General features: G+C 40.7%; 1 pseudogene; it reads left to right on the top strand.

Annotated features, from left to right (window-relative positions):
* Positions 1-2276: 2276 nt before the first annotated feature.
* LOC149493638 (uncharacterized) lies at positions 2277-5112 on the top strand (annotated as a pseudogene).
* The last annotated feature ends 1408 nt before the right edge of the window (positions 5113-6520 follow it).

Genomic DNA, 6520 nt, shown 5'->3' with positions numbered 1-6520 from the left:
GATGTGTCTAAAACTGAGGAGATATTTTGTTTCTTGCTGAAGGAAAATTTTGTGTCTCTCCCACTTGGTCATAAGCTGTTGACGAAAAAAGAGACGAAGGGAAAACAATACTGTAAGTACCATGATTCCTGGAACTATAATACTAATAGCTACTGGAGTTTCAGGAATACTTTACAGGACCACATTAATAGAGGAGTGTTGAGGTTCCCTGACAAAGTGCAGATGCTGACTAATGAGGATCCTTTTCCACCCGTAGCCTCCATCAATGCTATGGAAGTGGATCTGAGAAGTATCATTGACCAGTTGAAGAAGGTACAGGTTCATCAGAAGATCTCAAAGACACATAATAAGTTGTAGCAACATTGGCAGCAGAAGTTTCCAAAGGGAGCTGGTCCATCTGTTGACCGCTTTCCTGCGAAGACAAAAGTGATTAGATCTGAACCAAAGTTCCAAAGGAAGCAGTCAAGATTTGTTGTTCCTCCACCTGTTGAACCAAGTAAGAAGTGGATGGTGGTGCGACATCTGAAGTTCCCTCAGCCTCTAACTCGAACTCAGAAGAGGAGGTTGTAGAGAAAAAGAGTCTTGGATAAGTTGTAGAAGGCAGCTTTAGCCAGTTCCAACTGTGGAAATGAAAAAAAATAAGTTCAAGCATAAAGCCACAGATGATGACGTAGAATCTCAAGGGAGTTCTATGGAGAAGGAGGTTTCTGAAGGTAACTTATCATTTAAAGGCGTGCCTTTAACTTTTGGTTGTGCAGTTTTAAGAATAGTCTTACCTCTAGAGTTCTGGAAGTTTTCCTAAGGGAGATGTGCAAACCAAAGATATGCAATGGAGTGACTATTCAATGTTCCAAGCCTGGAGAACCAATGAGTAGTGCTTGAGAAGCCTGTAGAAAGCATGAATCAACACATCATGCCATTATATATTACTGCAAATATTGATTAGAAACTCATTTCAAGGGTTCTTGTAGACAATGGATCGGCGTTGAATATAATGCCATTCAAAACACTTTTAGCTAGTGGAAGGACAAAGGAAGATCTTATAGCTATCAACATTTCAGTGTCGGCTTTTACTGGTGATGTGTCAAGAACCATGGGGGTACTGCCAGTAGAGATTACTATTGGTAGTAAAACATCTTTGTCAGCCTTCTTCATTGTTATATCTAGTGCTGGGTATAATGTATATTTGGAAGGCACTGGATTCATGCCAACTGGTGTGTACCGTCCTCGTTGCATCAGTTCTTGATATTTTGGAAAGTTGATGATGTGGAAGTTGTATGGGCAGATCCTAAACCTTTTCAAGCTAACTCCAGTGTATTAGAAGCATAGTTGTATGATGCGAATTTCAGTCCCATCCATTGTATCAGAAAGGGCTGGACTCGAAAGGAAGCGGTAGAAGTTAGAAGTGGTGGAAGTTGAAAAAGATTTTTCTTTTGAGGAAGGTTGCGCCCTAAATCAACCTGGGCATATAGTTACTGAAGTTTCGAGGGACACAAGCTCATCAGATGTTTCTGAGTTCAGTTTAACACCATCATTAGCCATTGTGCCTTATAAGAGGCCAAGGTGGGAGCCTGAGGTGACAGAGCTCCACGATTAATAAAACATATTCTAATGAAGAGATGGCAGCAACTGCAGCTGCCATCTCCAGAGCTTATTTGCTGTAACTGTTTGAAAGGTTAGCTGTGGAAGAGTCGTAGGGAATTGACGGGGCTGAGATGATATTTGAAGAAGAGCCGGTAGATGATTTCAGGGAAGAAGTCCAGTTGCATGAGATTAGCCCTGCGCCACCGAACTTGGATGACATTCTTACAAGAGTCCAAGATCCTTTGGTGGAAATCAACCTCAGCACATCCGAGGATCTACGATTAACATATGTTTGCAACTTGTTGAAACTGGAGATTAAGCAGAAGATCATAGCTTTGCTTCATAAGTATTAAGATTGCTTTGCTTGGGACTAGCATGAGATGCCTGGCTTAAAGAGAAGTTTGGTGGAGCATAGGTAACCTATCAAACCTGACTTTAGGCCGCATCTTCAACCTCCAAGGAGAATGTCAGAAGAAGTAATTTTGAAGGTTAAGGAAGAGATAGAGAAGCTCTCAAGGTAAGATCCATCTGTCCTATTAGGTATAGTCAGTGGTTGTTAAGCATTGTACTTGTGGTAAAGAAGAATGGGAAGTTGTGGGTTTGTGTTGACTTCAGAGATCTAAACCTAGCAACACCTAAGGATGTTTATGTGATGCCCATTGTAGATACGTTGATAGATGCAGCTGCTAAAAATGAGCTTTTGTCTTCTCTTGATGGCTTTTTAGGTTATAATCAGATCCTCATTGCTCCTGAGGATGTTCCGAAGACCGCCTTCAGATGCCTAGGTTCTATTAGCACTTTTGAATGGTTGGTCATGCCCTTTGGTTTGAAGAATGCAGGGCCATGTACCAGAGGGCCATGAATGCTATATTCCACGATATGTTAAGACACTTCATGGAGGTGTACATTGATGACATATTGATCAAGTCAAAAAGGGGAGGAGATCACCTAAAGCATCTGAGGAAAAGGTTCCAGAGGATGCAAGAACATCAATTGAAAATCAACCCATTGAAATGTGCCTTTGGAGTTCGAGTGGGGAATTTTCCAGGTTTCCTGGTCCACTAGAGGAGAATTGAGGTTGATCAGAATAAAGCAAAAGCAATCCAAGAAGCAAGACCGCCTCAAAATAAAAGAGAGTTGTAGAGGTTCTTAGGGCAGGTAAATTACCTTAAAAGATTCATCTCTAACTTGGCAGGTAAAGTTAATGAATTTACTAATTTGTTCAAACTTCGCCAGGAGAAAGAATTCAAATAGGAGGAAAGGCACCAGCTGGCTTTTGAAAAGTTGAAAGAGTATCTTATGAAGCCGCCAATATCGGCTCCCCCTACCAAAGGTATTCCTCTCAAACTTTATATGTCTACCGCTTCTGATTCTATTGGATGTTTGCTAGCACAAAATAATCAGAGTGGTCAGGGCAGGCAGTTTATTATTTAAGTAGAGTATTGATTCCGACTGAGATTTAATACTCACCTATTGAAAAGTTATGATTGGCTTTGTACTTTAGTCATTACCTTATAAACTCGCGGGTATATGTAGTATCTCAGACAGACTTGATGATGTACATGCTCTCTAGACCTATTACCAGAGGTAGGATTGGAAAAAGGTCCATTACCTTGTCAGAATTCAACCTTATTTATTATCCACAAAAGGCGATGAAAGGACAGGCTATAACTGATTTCCTTACCAATCATCTATGTGTTGAGCTAGAGGGAATGGAACCACAAGATTTGCCAGTGTACAATATAGAGAAAGCTCCATGGGTCCTTAGGTTCAACGGGTCCAGTACCGAAAGTTCCACAGGGGTTGGAATTATAATTACATCTCCAACTGGTGTGAAGACTGTTATGTCCTTTAATCTGGATTTTCAATGCACCAATAACTAAGCGGAATATGAAGCTTTGATTATTGACTTGGAGATTCTTAGAGAGCTTGGAGCTGAGAAAATACACGTCATTAGCAATTCTCAGTTGGTCATTAAACAACTGCAGGGGAATACAAGTGTTGCAATCCAGCTCTCATAACTTACCTTGCAACTGCTATCCAATTGTTAGATGATTTCAAGGAAGTAGGGTTCACACACGTCCCAAGCGAAGAAAATTGGGAAGTAGATGAATTAGCCCAAATCGCTTCTGGTTTGAGGATGTTAGAAGAACTAATAGAAAAAATAGTATGCATTAGAAAGAAAAGACATCCTTCAATTGAGGAAAGAGGTATACCGGTTGAATCATTTAATACAAACCTTAAGTTTAATATTGTAGATGATTGGAGAGGACCTTTTAAGAAATATTTGAAGTGCCCATCTAGGAAGACTCCTTATCATATTAAAGTTTAAGCTACACTATGTATTGATAGAGGTTGTCCTATACCGGAAAAGCATTGATGGGTTATTATTGAGATGCTTTGGATTCTCAAAGGCAATGGAGGTTAAGAAGCAGGTTCACGAAGGCGTGTGTGGAGCTCATCAGGCAAGCCTCAAAATGAGATGGCTCCTCGGGAGACACGGCTATTTTTGGCCGACCATCCTGAAGGATTGCTGTACCTAGAATGCCAAAGGGTGCCAGCAATTACAGAAATAAGGATCTATTTAAAGGATCCTAGCAGAAGAATTACAACCTATCTTAAAGTCGTGGCCCTTTCGGGGTCGGACCATGGACATCATCGGCAAAATTCATCCAGCATCCTCCAAAGGCCATTCCTTTATCTTGGTAGCAAATTATTTCACTAAGTGGGAGGAGACAATGCCCTTGAAGAAGGTTAAGCAATGAGATGTCATAGAATTTATCAAAGAGCATATCATCTACAAGTTTGGCATTCCCAAGAGTATTACAACAAATCAAGGGACCATGTTCACGGGGCAGGAGGTAAAGGATTTTGCAAAGGGTTATGGTATTAAACTCCTTCCTCTAGTCCTTATTATGCTCAGGCGAATGATCAAGCAGAAGCTTCAAACAGAGTGCTCATCAATATTCTGTAGAAGATGACTGAGGATAACCCCAGGAGAGGCATCATTTATTGTTAGAGACTTTATGGGCATATGATATTTCAAAGAGGAATGCTACTCAAACAAGTCCTTTCGCATTAACCTTTGGCCATGATGCAGTTCTGCCAATGGAAGTTGTGGTTCCTTTACTTAGAGTAGCATAACAGAATGGGTTAACCCCTGATGATTATACATAGGGTATGGCAATGAAGCTAGAGGAACTTGATGAAACACGTCTTCAAGCATTCAACAAAATGGTTGTACAAAAGAAGAGGATTTCTAGGACCTACAATAAAAGAATTCGAAAGAAATCATTCCAAGAAGGAGATTTAGTGTGGAAGGTTATTTTACCACTGGGTTCTAAATGCAGAGAATATGGCAAATGGTCTCCTAACTGGGAGGGTCCCTTTCGAGTTTATAAAGTCCTCAAAGGAAATGCCTACTAGTTGTCGAGTCTATCCGGAGAACCACATAAAAGAAACATCAACGGTCGTTACCTTAAGAGGTACTATCCCACTATGTGCGAGATGAAAGAGCAACAACAATGAAGGCAAATTGAGCCAATCCCACGGCTCTGAGAAGAAGGTCACCTGCAGTACATAGCTCAATAACTATAGATAGGTGATATACCGATACCACGACTAAGTATGTAAAAATAAATGTAGGAAATATTCTGCCACAAAAATAAAGCATGTAAATAGCCGATCCCATGGTAATTCATGAATAAAATGAACAGGCCTACTGGCCGTTTATTGTATAAACGTCCAAAGACCGATTCACGGCTCCTAAATAAGTACCAAACAAATATCCAAGAAAGATCCCCAAGTACATCAAAGCAAATCTAAATAAAGAGAAGTCAATTAAAGAAGACTCAATCAAGGTCAGCATCCTGAAATCGGTGCCAAGTCTGTTGGTGTTGTGAAATAGCAGAGGAGTAGGTCTTGTGGTTCTTTACCCAAGCCTGTACCTGAGGTGTTTTATCCTTGATCATATTACTCTCAGTTTTAACAAAGTCAACCTCTATAATATACTCTCTGCTAAGGCTTTCTTCAAAGGCAGCAATAGCAGCTGCTTCACCTTCTAACAAAGTAATCTCTGCCTTTAGAGCATCCACTTGCCGGAGAAGATCTCTGCGTTTCTTAAACTCTAATACTTGGCGAGCTGCAATGTTCACTTTTGCAACAGCTTGTTGATATCTGTATCTTCTGGTTTTGAAGTCTTTAATAGAAGACTGGGTCTTTATAGCTGAAGAGATAGTTTGCCAGTGAGAAGAGAATAAGTCAGTAATCTAAGATTGGATCTCCTATGGCCAGCTAGAACCATCAACCATGCTCAACACATCTAATGCAGAAAACACATGGCCACATTGTTCCTCAGATAGGTCGAGTAAATTAAGAGCAAACAAGCGTTTAAGTCGCTCTTTGGCCACCTTAATAGAAGCAGAGGAAGGCTAGCCAAGAGTAGAAGCAGAGGAGATAGGCAAATCATTCAGAAAAGAAAAGTCTAACTCAGATAAAAAATCCTCAATCTCAGTGATAATAATGTGTGGAGCTGCAGGAGGAGGAGCCTATAGGGGAAATGAATGAAGTATAAATAGCCATTTAGATAAAGGACATATGAGATAAAGGAAATACCTGTGGAGAAGAAGCTAGTGGAGTGTCTGAATTTTGATTAGTGGAAGGAGATGGTTCTCGAACAGGAGAGGTACAACCCAAAGGAGTCACATCAATCTTGAAAGTATCTCTAGAGGTGGATGAGGTAGAAGGAGAGGAACCAGTCACGAATGTCCTCTAAGGAGTGGAATCAACATTACCAGTCTCCGCAGAATGTCGATCGGCACCTCTGAATTGTCTGAAATTACCTCTGGTTCATCTGGTTGTAACCTGGATAAAGGTTTTGGTTGGTTGGCTACTCTTGCAGAACGCCTTGTTGCAGGTGTCTGCTGGGTCTCCTTCG

This window comes from Jatropha curcas, chromosome 9, assembly GCF_041381405.1.
Source record: "Jatropha curcas cultivar XTBG-Jc1 chromosome 9, XTBG_Jcur_1.0, whole genome shotgun sequence".
Lineage (NCBI taxonomy): Eukaryota > Viridiplantae > Streptophyta > Magnoliopsida > Malpighiales > Euphorbiaceae > Jatropha > Jatropha curcas.
The sequence above is the reverse complement of the archived record's forward strand: the minus strand, read 5'-3'. Positions and strand labels throughout refer to the sequence as shown.